General features: G+C 38.0%; 1 protein-coding gene across 2 annotated transcripts in view; it reads right to left on the bottom strand.

Moving 5' to 3' along the window:
• Nucleotides 1-18,087, bottom strand: part of LOC136866151 (protein tramtrack, beta isoform) — a 625,536-nt gene that overhangs the window by 93,943 nt on the left and 513,506 nt on the right. The window lies entirely within an intron of this gene.

Raw genomic sequence — 18,087 nt, 5'->3', positions numbered from 1 at the left:
GGAGGATACTGCAGGCTAAGGGCTCCATTCAGGATCAGAATTCAGAACAGGTGTCTGTGAGAAATCGGTATGAGTCACTGCAGGTAGAACAACCGAGGGAAGATGAGGAACAGGGAATTGTTGCTGAGAAGTGTGGAAGTAGGAGAAAGGAAAAAGGTATGAAATGGAAATCTGAAGTAGTGGATAGGAAAAGACAAGTGGAACAGGGTCATGGGATGGAGAAAAGGGAGGAGGAAGTAGCTTCTGCAGCTATCAGGAAGGATAGCAGGAGGAGAGGGGATTAAATGAGGTGGGTAGGGTTGAGGCTCTGGTCATGGGGGATTCCTTTGTTAGACAAGTCGGGAAAGTGTGTGGAGGAAAGGGTACCAGGGTAGAGTGTTATCCAGGAATTAGGTTAAGGCAGATGTTGAGGAAAGTAGAAGAGAAGGAGGAGGGAAAGGAGAAGGTGGTAGTGTTTCACGTTGGTACTAACAACGTAAGACAAGCAGGTATAAGTACCAACATAGTTGGGGATGTGTGGGACCTGGTAAATGCAGCACGGGTGAAGTTTAAGGAAGCGGAGATTGTTATCAGTGGAATACGGTGTAGGAGGGATACTGACTGGAAGGTGACTGGGGATTTAAATGAGACTATGGAGTGGGTATGTGGGAAACTGGGAGTGAGATTTCTAGATAATAATGGGTGGGTAGGAGATAGGGATCTGTGCTCAGATGGCCTTCACTTAAACCGCAGTGGTACATATAAGTTAGGAAATTTGTTTAGAAGGGTTACAGGAAGGTACATTCAGGGAAACGGGGTGGCCTAGGGAGCGGTGATAAGGGAACAGGGAACTGGAAATCAAGTAGGGATGACATAAAAATGTTAGTGCTCAACTGTAGAAGTATTGTAAAGAAAAGAATAGAATTAATTTAATAGATACATACTTACCAGATATTGTAATAGGAATTGAATCATGGCTGAGAAATGATATAATGCATGCAGAAATTTTCTCACGGAACTGGAATGTGTATCGTAGAGATAGGATAGGAATGGTAGGAGGGGAAGTATTCATTATGGTGAAAGAAGAATTTGTAAGCTACGAAAAAGTTAAAGACGACAAACATGAAACTCTAGGTGTAAGGCTCATCTCCAAAGATAATAGGCAACTTGATGTCTTTGGAGTGTACAGACCAGGAAAGGGTAGCGCAGATGCCGATTCAGAATTATTTGATAAGATAATCAGCCATGTGGGAAACAATAAGAAAAGGAACGCGACTGTAGCGGGTGATCTCAATTTACCAAATGTCAAATGGGAAGGTAATGAAAATGACAGGAAGCATGACCAGCAAATGACAAATAAGTTCATGTGGGAAGGACAGCTGATTCAGAAAATGATGGAACCAACTAGAGGGAAGAATATTCTGGATGTGGTGCTGGTAAAACCAGATGAGCTCTATAGAGAAACCAAAGTAATAGATGGTATTAGTGATCACGAAGCTGTTTTGGTGATAGTTAAAAATGAATGTGAAAGAAAGGAAGGTATTGAAATTAGGACTATTAGGCAGTACGATATGGCTGATAAAACAGGCATGAGGGTGTTTTTGAAAAGTAACGATGATTGGTGGAAAATGGTAAATAAAAACGTAAACAGACTCTGGGATGGGTTCAAAGCTATTGTGGAGGAATGTCAAAATATGTTTGTACTTTTAAAAGGTGGTAAGGAATGGTAAAGATCCAATATATTTTAGCAGAGAAGTAAAGAGACTAAGAAGGAGGTGCAGGTTGGAAAGAAGTAGAGTTAGAAATGGCAGTGGAAGTAAGGAGAAATTGAAGGAACTTACTAGGAAATTGAATCTAGCAAAGAAGTCTGCAAAGGATAACATGATGGCAAGTGGTCATACAAATTTTAGTGAAAAATGGAAGAGTATGTATAGGTACTTTAAGGCAGAAACAGGTTCCAAGAAGGATATTCCACAAATAATTAATGAACAAGAGGAGTGTGTATGCGAGGATCTTCAAAAGGCAGAAGTATTCAGTCAGCAGTATGTAAAGATTGTGGGTTACAAGGATAATGTCCAGATAGAGGAGGTGACTAATGCTAAAGAAGTATTAAGATTTACCTACAACAACAATGACATTTACAGTGAGCTACAAAAGTTGAAAACTAGAAAAGCAGCTGTAATTGATAAGGTTTCGGGGGATATACTAAAGACAATGGGTTGGGATATAGTACCATATCTGAAGTACTTATCTGATTATTGTTTGCATCAAGGAGCTATACCAAATGAATGGAGAGTTGCTATAGTAGCCCCTGTGTATAAAGGAAAGGGTGATAGACATAAAGCTGAAAATTACAGGCCAGCCAATTTGACATGCATTGCATGTAAGCTTTGGGAAAGCATTCTTTCTGATTATATTGGACATGTTTGCAAAATTAATAACTGGTTTGATAAAAGGCAGTTTAGGATTAGGAAAGGTTATTCCACTGAAGCTCAACTTGTAGGATTCCAGCAAGATATAGCAGATATCCTGGATTCAGGAGGTCAAATGGACTGTATTGCGATTGACCTATCTAAGGCATTTGATAGGGTAGATCATGGGAGACTACTGGCAAAAATGAGTGCAATTGGACTTGACAAATGAGTGACTGAATGGGTGGCTATGTTTCTAGAAAACAGAACTCAGAGAATTAGAGTAGGTGAAGCTTTATCTGTCCCTATAATAATTAAGAGGGGAATTCCTCAAGGCAGTATTATTGGACCTTTATGTTTTCTTATATATATATATATCAATGACATGTGTAAAGAAGTGGAATCGGAGATAAGGCTTTTTGCAGATGATATAATTCTGTACAGAGTAATAAATACATTACAAGATTGTGAGCAACTGCAAAATGACCTCGATAATGTTGTGAGATGGGCAGTAGGCAATGGTATGATGATAAACGGGGTTAAAAGTCAGGTTGTGAGTTTCACACGTAAGAAAAGTCCTCTTAGTTTTAATTACTGCATTGATGGGTTGAACATTCCCTTTGGGGATCATTGTAAGTACTTAGGTCTTAATATAAGGAAAGATCTTCATTGGGGTAATCACATAAATATGATTGTAAATAAAGGGTACAGATCTTTGCACATGATTACGAGAGTATTTAGGGGTTGTAGTAAGGATGTAAAGGAAAGGGCATATAAGTCTCTGGTAAGACCGCAACTAGAGTATTGTTGTAGTGTATGGGAACCTCACCAGGATTACTTGATCCAAGAACTGGAAAAAATACAAAGAAAAGCAGCTTGATTTGTTCTGGGTGATTTCCGACAAAAGAGTAGCATTACAAAAATGTTACAAAGTTTGGGCTGGGAAGACTTGGGAAAAAGGAGACGAGCTGCTCGACTAAGTGGTATGTTACATGTTACAAATCTCATGTTATGTTCCGTACTGAAATGTACAAGTCAAATAATAACGCTAGATTATAAATTCCATCTGTTCAATACATAAGAGTTTAAAAAAAATTTAAATATAAGAAATAGTTCTTAACATATTAAATGTAGGGACATGTTTCACCCATAATGAGGGCATCATCAGCCGAAAAATCTCATACCTGAAAGAAAGATCGATCAGGATCCTGATTGTTCTTATACGTCTAAAATATAAATAAGAGGATACTGTTTTAGGTACAAATATGTATAAAATGACTAGCAAGTAGAATATAGTAGTTATAAGTACTCTTATGACGAAGTCTTATAATCAGTCCTTATTGTAGATCTTTACGAATGTCTTGTTTAATAAATGTGGTAACAAGTAGTTAGTTGAAAGTTCAAAAATAATACGAAAATTGCTGCGTTAAAATGAAATCTAGTATATATGATGCCTTATTCTGGAGATGGTGTAAGGAGCTTATAATAGCTTAATATTTAGGATAAAAGTCACTCTTAATGGTAGTTAAATTTAAATCGAAAGTTGAAGTTGTTAATTTTATATGAAAAGATACGACAACAAACTTCTTGAAGCACTTAGGAGCGATTACAAGTACTCGTCAGAAATGTAGCTATTTTTATAATTAGCTGGTAGACGTAGTTGTAGCTTCTTGTATTAAAAGTCGAAAGGAAAATGTGCGAGGTTGAGTAGAGCTTGTGGTTTTATGTCCCTTCGGCAGTTGTTATGTTAATTTGGTTAAAGATGAGGTAAAATCTAAAGTTATTTTTCTGCTGAAGCTGTTAGTCTTATATGAAAAGATAAGACGACAAACTTCTTGAAGCATTTAGGACTGAGGATAGGTACTCGTCAGAAAACTCGTTTTGTAAATGTATTACTGAAGACAGCTGAAACAAAATATTAGATCAAAGAAGCTATAAGGATGTTTCTGGTGAAGGTAGGTGCAATAATATGAAAGTGATAATAAGAAAATGATAATATCATAGATAGCTCTTGATTGGTTGAAGTTCCCAAAAATTCTCATACCAGACTGATCATTGGAGCCATGAAATAAACAGTCCATTATATACATCTGAAAATGGTCATATATCAGCTCTTAAATTATTATTCTGTGTCAATCCTCAAATAAACCTACTTCTGTTTTTTGAACTGAGACATTTGAAAAAGTCCCATTTCCCATTTTTCAAACATTAATAAATTTTTTGCTGGAAGCCGACGGACGTTTAAAGCATGCGAGGTCTGTTCTACTGATCCGGACTGTACTTGATCTTTCATTTCCTTTTCCTATGCATTGTTTTTCATGTTTTAATGACCTGGACTAGGGTCGAAACCTGTACCATTTCTACTTATTATTAAATAGGAATGTAATTCACTACATTTCTTATTCTTTTGTATTGAATAGGTTGAATCTCTTTATCAATTATTTCAATTTTAACTGTAATATTCTTCATTACAGAACAATGAAATTTTTAACTTTAAATATTACTAGTAGTTCACTGTTTGACCCTCAGGCAGGAATAGTGCACAACACTGTTGACACCAAAAAAGATATCAGCAATATTTCCATGCTTTCTTTGGTCTTGGCAATTCATCATAAACTGTCATCATTATCATCTTCATCTGGTATATCTGCATGAATGCTTTCCCAAGTTTGAACCAGAAACGAATGTTAATATGCTGCTCATAATATTTAGATAAATCAATAACTAGCTGATGTACCCATGTTTTGCTATGGAATTCTGCACTGTATACAGAATTCTAGGTTAGGTAGTGTACATGTTGTGAGCAAGATTCTATTAAATTGTGTAGCTCTTAACGTTACCCTAGACACGCGACGGGGAAGCCACCAAATGTCTCTTCTCATATGAAGACTGGGTTAGGGAATTTTCATTGTAATGGTTGGCCCGCTTGCCTACCATCAGTCACAATCAGGTTGGGAAGTTTTCATTATAACGACAGACACTCATTCTCCACATGCCTTCTTAAATCATCAAAAAGACCGTCTTAGTGGTTTTCCCAACTTAAATGAACATAGGCCATTACATAACGCCAGTAGGAATGGTGTGATTAAAAGCAATGCTTACATGTGAAATTCTCGATCAAATGAAAAACCAACATTTTCTCACTTTTAACAAACAGTACTACGCTGCCGATCTAACAGTCAAAGTTCCAGAGCTGGAATGACTAAGCCGCAGACAGCCGTGATCCGTGAACACTCTTTGTCTTTATTCGGCGGGAGGAGGGGTTGTAATAACGGAGAGTCCCAGGGCAAAAACTATGCTCTTTTACTAATATGTTTCCTAGGAGTACCCAATGAGTCGGAAAATCTCAATTCACTACACTGGCGGCGAAAAAAATTTATCCGACTTGGAGGCAAATTTCACGCGTGGTCAGTACTTGGATGGGTAACCATACCAATGCTACCACATATCTGAAACACTAAATCTGTGCCAGCCATATACTTGAGTAAAAAATCAGACCGGTCCCATTTAACTGCATTTAATCAACCTTTTCAATTAATAACCAAAATTCACTAAGACACAGTTAAGCAACATTGGGCATGATCACTCACTGGATGGGTGACCACATCAGCAATTTATTATTCTCTAACTATTAACTTCACTAATAACTACAGATCAACTACTAAAACAATCATTCAATTATACATTTTCTACCAAATACTAAATCCCACATAACAGCTGGGTGAGGAGCATTAAATTGCACCGGTACCAGCAAATCTAACCAAACTCCTTCTTCCGGCAGGGGGAGGGGGCTTAAATTCCAAGTGGGCTCCAAGCCAGAGGAGAAACCCCCTCTTCACTGCTAATTGGGAATAAAATAAATGTAGAATTTAATAAAAGTGAAGAGGAAGAAGCGTTTTTTAAGAAATGGCTCTTTTCAGGATTGAACTGTGAGTTCTTTAGTGAAATTTCATGCTATAATTTGGAATAAGCCTACATAGTAATTCTAGACCAGGTCATACTACTACTACTACTACTACTACTAAGTGAGCCTCCGCCTTAAATGTGCACACTGCTCATTCAAAACAGCTGGTCAGAGTAGGGATAGAATAGCTGGAACACTATGATGAACCAGTGTGTTACATACAAGCAGTATCAGAAAATGTATGAACCAGAGGAATGGCATGCTAAAAAAAGAAAGTTTTCTAGCTCCCCATCTATTTCCCGCCAATATCCAGTTAGGCTGTTATACTCGGTCCGCAGCAGTAATGCCATCTATCGCAGTTGGCTGGCAGCATAAGAGATTATTATTATTAGCGTATGGCAAGGAAATTATATACATAATATACAATATATACACAATAACAAAAAACATTGATTGACTTCAGGCATTAGTGTTAACTCTTATATCTGAATGTCCAGCTTATCAATCCACTGTAGTGCTTCCACTGTTTGAGATAGGAAGTCTTCCAAACTACCTGGATATGCCCGTAGTTGACACTCGCTTACAATGTGGGGAATAGTCTGGCGAGGGGCTCCACAGTCACATTCTGGAGATGGTACGAAGTTCCACTTGTAGAGAGAATCCCTGCACCTTCCATGACCTGTCCTGATCCTGTTCAGTCTGGACCAAGTTGCACGTGGCAGTTGGGATCCATTTACAGTATTTTCCCCTCTGAAGATGTTATGCAGGAGCACGTCGGGAGAGTTATTCCAGCGGCTTTTCCACTCCTCCAAAGCATTGAAGTTGGTGGACGTCTTCAGAGCAGCATCACAAAGGGGTGGATGTCATGATTTCAGTCTTTTGAGACTAAGGGCTGGTATGTCATTTAGAATAGGTAGCAGAGGATTCTTGCAGATCATCTTGTACTCTCGAACAAGAGCTCTGGATCTTCGTAAGTCAGGTGGCATTATTCCTGACAACAGTGGGAGCCAGTGAACTGGAGTTGATCTGATGGTGCCAGATATAAGACGCATGCTGGTATTCAATTGTGGGTCAATATACTTTGTATACGGACTATTAATCCACACTGGAGCACAGTAGTCAGCAGCAGAGAAAACCAGTGCTAAGGCTGAAGAGCGTAGGATGTTTGCAGTAGATCCCCAAGTAGTACCAGTTAGCTTCTGAATAATATTGTTTCGGGTTTTCAGTTTCTTCGACAAGTTCAAAAGATGTTCAAAAGAGACAATAGACATCACAACAAACAATGGTCAATGTAATGTTATTGTTGATCAATGTTATGCGCTTTCAATATTGTAGGCCTTCACATTTAGTTTTCTTCCCACTCTGATATACCACTCTTATCACATTACAAGTTGTCCATTTCATGACCGTATCGATGTTTAATCAAGAAGTAAGTATAAATAACCACCTAATCGATACTTTATTAATGCCTCAGGCAAAATTGAATAAAATTAAAACTTACAGGACATGTTTCGAACACTTAGTGGTCCTCTTCAGCTGTATAAATAAAGAACTGAAAAGAAAAACATTATGACAATAAGCACAAATAAAAGTTCTTTGACCGAGCTCGATAGCTGCAGTCGCTTAAGTGCGGCCAGTGTCCAGTATTCGGGAGATAGTAGGTTCGAACCCCACTGTCGGCAGCCCTGAAAATGGTTTTCCGTGGTTTCCCATTTTCACACCAGGCAAATGCTGGGGCTGTACCTTAATTAAGGCCACGGCCGCTTCCTTCCAACTCCTAGGCCTTTCCTAATCCCCATCGTCGCCATAAGACCTATCTGTGTCGGTGCGACGTAAAGCCCGTAGCAAAAAAAAAAAAAGTTCTTTGGAGACTCCTTTGATAAAAATGGAGGTCATCAGAATAGGTCATCTTGCCTCTCGTTCTTGTTTGGAAAAGATGTTTATTCTGCGCTGTCTAGAGGGTCTGTCTTTGAGCGCGACCTGGTGAAGTAACGATGTGATACAGTTTGACAGTTCATGCAAAGCTCTGGAGAGAAGGGAAGTAGAGTTTTATCGTAATCTAAAATAACATGTGAGGGAGGAGGGAGATTGCGCTGTGCTTCTGCGATGTCGTGTTTGATTATATCTCTTGTTCGTCTAGTCTGTTTCATGTCTACCCATTCTAAGTATTTGCTAATATTCTCATATAAGATGTTTTTATGCTCGTTGTTTTCGTTGAGAATTCTCTTCACCGTTTTCCAATTTATCAAGAACGATGTGGATGTTTTCCAGGTTGTTCATAAGATTACCTTTATTAATCATACGTATAATTTGAAGGTCCTGTTTTATATTGGTGAATTTGTGGTTGGACTCTTTCATATGGGATCCCATGGCAGAGAATCTTTTGTATCTTTCAGCATTGACGTGTTCTTGATATCTAATTGAGAAGTTCCTTCCAGATTGTCCCACGTAAGTTTTTTTACATTGAGCACAAGTCAGCTTATAAATACCCGATTCCTGGAATTCGTCATCTTTAAGTTTATTAGCTTTATTATGACTAAAGAATCTATGTTTCGTGTTGTTGTTTGTAGAGAAGGCTACCTTGGTATTGTGTTTCTTGAATAAGTTGGTGATTTCGTAAATCTTCGGGTTATTAAAGGTGAATTTTACATATCCTTTTTCTTTTTGTGAATGCTGTTTAAGTTTAATTTGTTGTTGGTATTTGCATTTAGTGATGATTTTATTGATGAATTTCAAACTGAAACCATTATATAGAGCCTGTTGACGAATGAAAGAAAGTTCCTTTTTTCTGTCTGTTTCTGTTAGCGGAATTTCAAAGGCTCTGTTGACGAAACTTTTACCCCAACTACAATCAAAAGTGATTCTTTACATCCCATCTCGCAAAAGAAATCAGCTTATTATTTTAGATGACGATAAAACTCTACTTCCCTTCTCTCCAGAGCTTACCATGAACTGTCAAACCGTATCACATCGTTACTTCACCAGGTCGCGCTCAAAGACAGACCCTCTAGACAGCGCAGAATAAACATCTTTTCCAAACAAGAACGAGAGGCAAGATGACCTATTCTGATGACCTCCATTTTTATCAAAGGAGTCTCCAAAGAACTTTTATTTGTGCTTATTGTCATAATGTTTTTCTTTTCAGTTCTTTATTTATTACAGCTGAAGAGGACCACTAAGTGGTCGAAACATGTCCTGTAAGTTTTAATTTTATTCAATTTTGCCTGAGGCATTAATAAAGTATCGATTAGGTGGTTATTTATACGTACTTCTTTACTCTTATCATAGTCGGTACTATAAAACTGAATAAAACATAAATTATGAGAATTGTATTCTCTATAACTTTTGCTATGTAGTACTTTTTGATGGACCAAGAACCTAGGTATTTAATAATTAAATTTTAGGTGCCTTCCCCTAAACTACAGTTTCATCCAGAGTGAATATAATTGTATTTCAGACTGCATTTTCTTATTCCCTGACTCTATATACCAATTTTCATTAAATTCTCTTAACCCATTTTCTCATGGCTCGGCGTTGATATGGACTCAGCAACAAAAATACAAATTCGTGAATATCTGTGTTATCATAGCCGGTACGGTAAATTGTATAAGACATAAATGATCAGAAATTTAATTGTATATAACTTTAGTTATGTAGTATTTATTGATAGGACCACTAATAATATAAATATTTGAGAATTACATTTTAGGCCTTCCCCTAAACTACCATTTCACTCAGCGTGAATAAAATTATTTATAGCCTAGATTGTAGTGGCTCATCCCCCGACTTTACATACCGATTTTCATTAAATTGTCTTCAGTCATTTTCTCGTGATGCGTGTACATACATACATACATACATACATACATACAGACGGACGTTACGGAAAAGTAAAATGTGGATTTCCTTGTTACTGTGGACATGATCGATACAGAAATACCATTATTTTCAAATTCTGAGCAATGTACAGACAAAGCTCTTATTTTATATATATAGATTGTAATGCATACTCACCACATTTGCAACAGCTGCCAAGCGATAATTAATGGTTTCAGTAATGCATGGCAAATGGATAGTTACTTAGGAAAGATACGAACATACAGCTCCATTTACTGGAAACCACTAAGATTTCACATTTGCGTGGTATTTTCTAAGTTTGGTAAATTTTTGAACAGGGTTTGTATATTAAGGATGGATTAATATAGAATCTTGTTTACCATATAATCCCGAATACCACCCGCCACCGAATAGACCCGTATACCTGAATTTCTAACAATGAAATTTGGAAAAAAATAAATCACATATTTACTTAACAATTTTTAAAATTTCTGCAAATGTCACAAAATTGCTCATTTAAAACACTTTACAAGTAATAAAAACACAACAGTGAGAAATAAAACTAGTTCAATGCATAAATCCCGGTCTCAAAAGCTAAGAATAACGGCCGAGAGGATTTGTCGTGCTGACCACACGACACCTAGCAATCTGCAGGCCTTCGGGCTGAGCAGCGGTCGTTGGTAGGCCAAGGCCCTTCAAGGGCTGTATTGCCATGGGGTTTTCAATGTATAAATCAGTCATGATTCAACATTATCAGAACTACGACCATTGGAACTTTGAATACTGTCACCTTCCCATACATAATCGTCCTCACTACCATCCACAGAATTTGAAATTTCACATTTCTCAAAATTTTTCCTGACCAAGTCATTGGAGATGCAATCTCATGTAGTCTTCTATTTGTATAGAAGTCCACTTTGATTCGCTTCACTTGTCTAGTTGGTGTCAGTGCGTGATCACTGGCAAACGCCATCCACTTGGTGTACAGCTGTTTCATTGTAGCTTTGAAAGGCTGGTTCACACAAACAATCAATGGCTGTAGCATAGAGGTCAGCCCTCCTGGAATTATTGCCAGATCAGTTTTTCCTTTACTTATCAATTCCTTTACAATGTCTTTAGTATGCCTGCGGTAACTGTTGAGCACAAGCAGGCTCTTCTTCTGAAATGAAGCTCCTGGGCGACGTTGCCAAACACACTTCACCCAGACCTCAATTAGCTCATTGTCCACCCAGCTGGTTTCTTGGATTCAAATGAAAATACCAAACAGAAAATTTCCTTTCAGAAGTGTTTTTCTTTTCAGAAGCACATACGGGGAAGTTCTGTTCCGTCAGATAACATGCACAACACTACCGTGCAGCATTGCTTTCTGTTAACACCTGTCCTGATAGTAAATGCTTTTAGAGCCCTTAATGTGAACGGTATTGTCTAGTGGCATTTTGAAATAAATGGGCATCTGATCAGCATTCCCAATTTGAGAAAGCAAATAGGTGATGAAAGGCCGTCGACTTTCCTTCGTAGGCAGCAGGAAGATTTTGTGAAACAGATGTACGTCTTCGCATACACAATTCAGTCGTTAGACCATAACCTAGTTTACATCTTTCAGTCACGTATTTATAAGGCCGTTCTTCATTTTCAGGAAACTGTGCACTCTATCCTCAAAAACTCTATGATCACTGTAATTTTTTAATAACATTTCCTTCTTCTTCAGCCAATCACAAATACATGATTCATCAAGATAATATTTTCTGCCAGTGACATGATTTCTAATAGATTCAGCTTTTACAACTTGAATTTTCTCAATCAAAGTAAATGCTTGTGAATGCTTTTTTGAATTCATCACTTGTTACCACTGATGCTTCTTCACTCAGAACACAAAGTATTAATCAACTGCTATACCATGTGGTTCCAGTAATGTGGCAGTGAGTGACGGAGCAAGATTTCAAGTCATTGCCAAGTTGCGTGATATGAAACTGCTGTTGCCGCATCTTCGTAACAATGTATTATGAGACCACAACACAAAAGGCTTAAATATGACCTGCATTTGAATTTAAGGAGCAATATTTCTGTAAAAAAAAAAAAAAAGTAGAGGTGTTATTCAGGATTGAACTGTAATTTATATTGTTATCTGTTAGGTCATCAGCCCAGAGGCTGGTTGGATCCTTAAATAACACCACCAAAGGCTATGCAGCTATAGGAAAACAACAAAAACCAATAACAGCACCAAAATGAGGCGTACTAGGCAAGATGAGGAGTGAGGTAGTTTGCCATTGCTTTTCTCACTGGGCCAGACGGTGCTATTGTAGAATGACTGACCCTATGAGCGACACCTTTCATAACACTCAGATGCACTGGTCGTGCTCCGAATGTCATTATTCAACACTGCCCATACCCCAGCAGCTTCCATATTGTCACAGCCATGGATGAGAGTGGGACTCTGGTGGAAGCCACTTATATTGTTAAGTAAGTTTGAATTCAGGAAACACTGTCAAGTTTGTCTACGTAAGTTGTCAATCCTGACCCAACCTGACTTCATTTCACAGTACAGTAATCAACATCATCATCACCATCAATGTCCCACTCCAGTCACCCAGGTGTAGTTAACAAGCCTCCTCCAATCCTTTCTGTTCTTCCACTTTTCCTGCTCCATTACTTTCGCCACATCCAATCCAGCTTCTCTAATGTCCTTCCACACCTGATCCATCCACCTTCTTCTCGGTCTTCCAACTGGTCTCTTTCCCTTAACTTCTCTTTCCAATTCCCTTCTTGCTACCCATCCCTTTCCCATTCTTTTTACATGTCCGAACCATCTCAGTCTTGCTTTCTGTATCTCCTGTACAAACGGTTCTATATTTAGCTCTTCTCTGATTTCAATATTTTGAATTCTATCTTTTTTTTTTTTAACCGATGTTCTTAAAAATTTCATTTCTGCTGCTTGGATCTTACTATCTTGTCTCTTATTAGTTACCAGCGTTTCTAGTCCGTATGTTACAATTGGTATAAAATACTGTTTATATAATATTAATTTTGTTCTCTTGGGTACTTTGTCATCCCATAAAAGCTCTCTGGCCTGATAAAATATTGTACCTTTACTTAGTCTGATATTCATTTCAGGATTGATTTCATTACTTTATTAATAATGCTACCCAGATATGTAAACTGTTCTACATTCTCTAACCATTCTGTCTATGTTCACTTGGCTTCTCTTTTTCTCTTTTCCACAGTGCACGAGTACAGTTTTCTTTTTACTAATTACTATTCCAAACTCCTTCAGATTTTCATTCCAAATATCCAGTCTTCCCCAAATCACCACATCATCTGCAAATACCAAAGCATTCACTTCATCACTACTGATACTCTGTTTTACACATTTTATGATTTCAACCATCAATATAATAAACAAAAAGGGTGACCATGCATTTCCTTGCCTGAGACCTTTTTTGGTATAAAATGTTTCAGAGTCACCTCTCCTCACTTGTACACTGCTTTTACTCTCGTGATACAACATTTTTATATTGTTAATTAATGATGTTTGTACATTCCTTTTCAGCAGGAATTCCCATACATGTTTTCTCTTAACTTATCATAAGCTTTTTCCAAATCCAAAAATACGAAGATGATTTCCTCGTTCTTTTCTAGATGTTTTTCCATTATCATTTGCACTGTAAATATCAAGTCTATTGTTGATCTATTCGGTCTAAAGCCATATTGTTCTTCCTCTAATTGTGTTTCTATTATATCCCTCAGTCTTTTGTCTATGACTTTCTCCATTATTTTTAGCCCATGTGATAATAGTGCAGTAATAATTATTACATATTTTAAACAATCTAGGGGTGCATATTGTTAATCTTGTTCAATAATGAGCATATACTGAGCATGTAACTCTTATAGAGTAACCTAGTCACTAGTGAAACATTGACCAACTTTTGTATTTGTCTTTCCATGAGTATTTAATATATTGCATTCTACTTTATTGTTTGTTTCCATGAGTATGCATGATTGTGGACATGAAAATACAGGTGTACCACTATGGTCATGTATTTTAAAATCCTTAAAATATATTTAAACCTTGCTTAGGATAAAGGATACAGTTTGAGATTGATAATCATACAGAATGAAAAGAATGGAGCTATGATCAAAAGTATTTCTGGATCTTCAATCAATCAATCAATACTGATCTGCATTTAGGGCAGTCGCCCAGGTGGCAGATTCCCTATCTGTTGCTTTCCTAGCCTTTTCCAAAATGATTTCAAAGAAATTGGAAATTTATTGAACATCTCCCTTGGTAAGTTATTCCAATCCCTAACTCCCCTTCCTATAAATGAATATTTGCCCCAGTTTGTCCTCTTGAATTCCAACTTTATCTTCATATTGTGATCTTTCCTACTTTTATAAACGCCATTCAAACTTATTCGTCTACTAATGTCATTCCACGCCATCTCTCCGCTGACAGCTCGGAACATACCACTTATGGAAATTCTAAGTTCCCATGGAGGGAATTAGATTCTTTTCCACCAATAGAGCATATCAAAAATCAGATCAAAAATTAGATGGATGGCTTTTCCGGCGTTTGCTCTATTAACCAGCGTTTCGTCTTAGGTCTGACACTAGACTCTTCAGAGTGGGATGTGTCAGACCCTACCCACTGACGCTGGGGTGTATGCAGGTGAACTTATCAGAAGCTTATTTATGAAGCACAGTCTGATAACTGCATACGGGAGAGCAAACGCCGGAAAAGCCATCCATCTAATTTTTGATCTGATTTTTGATATGCTCTATTGGTGGAAAAGAATCTAATTCCCTCCATGGGAACTTAGAATTTCCATTTGGAATTGCTAGGCGGGCATTAATTCCATTGTGGAGTTTTGTCTCCCGTATGCAGTTATCAGACTGTGCTTCATAAATAAGCTTCTGATAAGTTCACCTGCATACACCCCAGCGTCAGTGGGTAGGGTCTGACACATCCCACTCTGAAGAGTCTAGTGTCAGACCTAAGACGAAACGCTGGTTAATAGAGCAAACGCCGGAAAAGCCATCCATCTAATTTTTGATCTGATTTTTGATATGCTCTATTGGTGGAAAAGAATCTAATTCCCTCCATGGGAACTTAGAATTTCCATTTGGAATTGCTAGGCGGGCATTAATTCCATTGTGGAGTTTTGTCTCCCGTATGCAGTTATCAGACTGTGCTTCATAAATAAGCTTCTGATAAGTTCAACTGCATACACCCCAGCGTCAGTGGGTAGGGTATGACACATCCCACTCTGAAGAGTCTAGTGTCAGACCTAAGACGAAACGCTGGTTAATAGAGCAAACGCCGGAAAAGCCATCCATCTAATTTTTGATCTGACATACCACTTAGTCGAGCAGCTCTTCTTCTTTCTCTCAATTCTTCCCAACCCAAACATTGCAACATTTTTGTAACGCTACTCTTTTGTCGGAAATCACTCAGAACAAATCGAGCTGCTTTTCTTTGGATTTTTTCCAGTTCTTGAATCAGGTAATCCTGGTGAGGGTCCCATACACTGGAACCATACTCTAGTTGGGGTCTTACCAGAGACTTATATGCCCTCTCCTTTACATCCTTACTACAACCCCTAAACACCCTCTTAACCATGTGCAGAGATCAGTACCCTTTATTTACAATCCCATTTATGTGATTACCCCAATGAAGATCTTTCCTTATATTAACACCTAGATACTTACAATGATCCCCAAAAGGAACTTTCACCCCATCAACGCAGTAATTAAAACTGAGAGGACTTTTCCTATTTGTGAAACTCACAACCTGACTTTTTACCCCGTTTATCAACATACCATTGCCTGCTGTCCATCTCACAACATTTTCGAGGTCACGTTGCAGTTGCTCACAATCTTGTAACTTATTTATCACTCTATAGAGAATAACATCATCCGCAAAAAGCCTTACCTCCGATTCCACTCCTTTACTCATATCATTTATATATATAAGAAAAGATAAAGGTCCGATAACACTGCCCTGAGGAACTCCCCTCTCAACTATTACAGGGTCAGACAAAACTTCACCTACTCTTAATGCCATCTGTTGGAGAAACAGTCAGCAATAGAAAAGAGAATGAGGAGAAAGGTGGAAGGAGAATTAGAAGTGCAATATGACTTCAATGGAAGATTCAGCACAACATCCCATCATCAGTACGAGATGAAATGAAATGGCGTATGGCTTTTAGTGCTGGGAGTGTCCAAGGACATGTTCGGCTCGCCAGGTGCAGGTCTTTTGATTTGACGCCCGTAGGCGACCTGCGCGTCGTGATGACGAAATGATGATGAAGACAACACATACACCCAGCCCCCGTGCCAGCGAAATTAACCAATGATGGTTAAAATTCCCAATCCTGCCGGGAATCAAACCCAGGACCCGTGCGACCAAAGGCCAGCACGCTAACCATTTAGCCATGGAGCCGGACATTATGAGATAGAAGATAGAAAAGCAATAGGAATGATGATGACATTCCTCAATTTAGAAAAAGCACAAGATAGTATCTCCAGAGAAAAGAGATGGAAAATAATAAAGCAGAAAGTATCGAGAAAATAAATGATCGAATACATGCAAGTAATTTATAAAAGTTGTAACAGCAGTGTCTAGACTCCTCTGGGTAGGGCAGAATGGTTTTGAAATGTAACTCGACTAAGACAGGGAAGTGTGCTGTTGCCATTGTTGTTTATAATGGTATGGATAAGGGAAAATATAGGAAGAGGGAGCTGAAGGTGAAGTTTGCAGGTGACATTATGATGTGGGAAGCAAATGGAGAAGAAGTACACGGTCAACTGGATTTGCTGAGTGAGTATATCGGTACTTATGCAATGAAAATAAATGTGGAGAAAAGCAAGGTATTGGTGTTCCCTAGAGGAGAAAGAGAAGAGAAAGGCAATGCAAAAATTGGGGAATAGTCCTTGAAATTGTGGAAAGCTTCAGGTACTTCAGAAGTAAACTGATGCAGGATTGAATGTGGAGATCAGTAAAAGGATACAATGGGGAAATGTATTTTACCAGAGTGTGAGAGACCTGTTGTGGAGGAAAGAAGTACCAAGGAAGTGTAATGAACTGTAGTATAACATGTATCATTGTCCTATACTGACATATGCAGTAGAGATCTGGACACTGATGAAAATACCAAGAGAGTAAAATCCAGGTCAGTGCGATTAATATTTTAAGAAATGATCATTGATTCTTTTACAACTCCCTAGAAGTTTGCCTTTGATCTTGTTGGCCTGAACTTTTGAGATCACGGTGTAGTGCCTGTCTGTTCTGAACAGTTCTTGAACATCGATGATGTCCATTTTGTGAAGTGTAACAAATATATTCCATAGACGGTTGCTCTCTTCACCTCACATACATTCATTTTCCATCATTCTCCTATACACATGGTGAGTCATTAGCAGCAATTAGCATCAAACTCTGAAAAACAGTTGAGAAAATTTTCGAAATATTAAGGGTACTAATAAATAGAATTCAATGTGAATTGATCTACACGTACTCGTTTAAAAATGAAAATAGACATGAATTAATGAGCTCCTTCCAGGCATGCCAGAGAAGCTGACGCAAGGTTTCAAATTTGGGGCTGACCATAAATACGGAAGTGTAAGCATTTTTTCACCCAGTCGGATCTTTTCCCCCAAAGCAACAATGACCTAGAGTTTTCGTGGACTTATCAGTCCTAATTCATTTCTAATTCATTTTTAACATCAAACCCTGCAAAAGTGTTGTTTTCAAGATATTTTGGAGGATAAATGGAAGTTGATGTGTATAAGAACATTTACTTATCTTATGGTTCTTAGAAGAACCATGTACATATAATTTGAATGGCAACTCCTAAGGGATGAGGAGTATTTTCTAACAGTTGATGTTAAAACATAATTTGGACTTGCAGGAAACTTCTAAGCCCATGAAATCTGAAGGTTATCGCTTTGGATAAATATATC

The sequence above is a fragment of the Anabrus simplex genome, chromosome 3 (assembly GCF_040414725.1).
Source record: "Anabrus simplex isolate iqAnaSimp1 chromosome 3, ASM4041472v1, whole genome shotgun sequence".
Lineage (NCBI taxonomy): Eukaryota > Metazoa > Arthropoda > Insecta > Orthoptera > Tettigoniidae > Anabrus > Anabrus simplex.
This window is presented reverse-complemented; position numbering and strand designations above follow the sequence as displayed.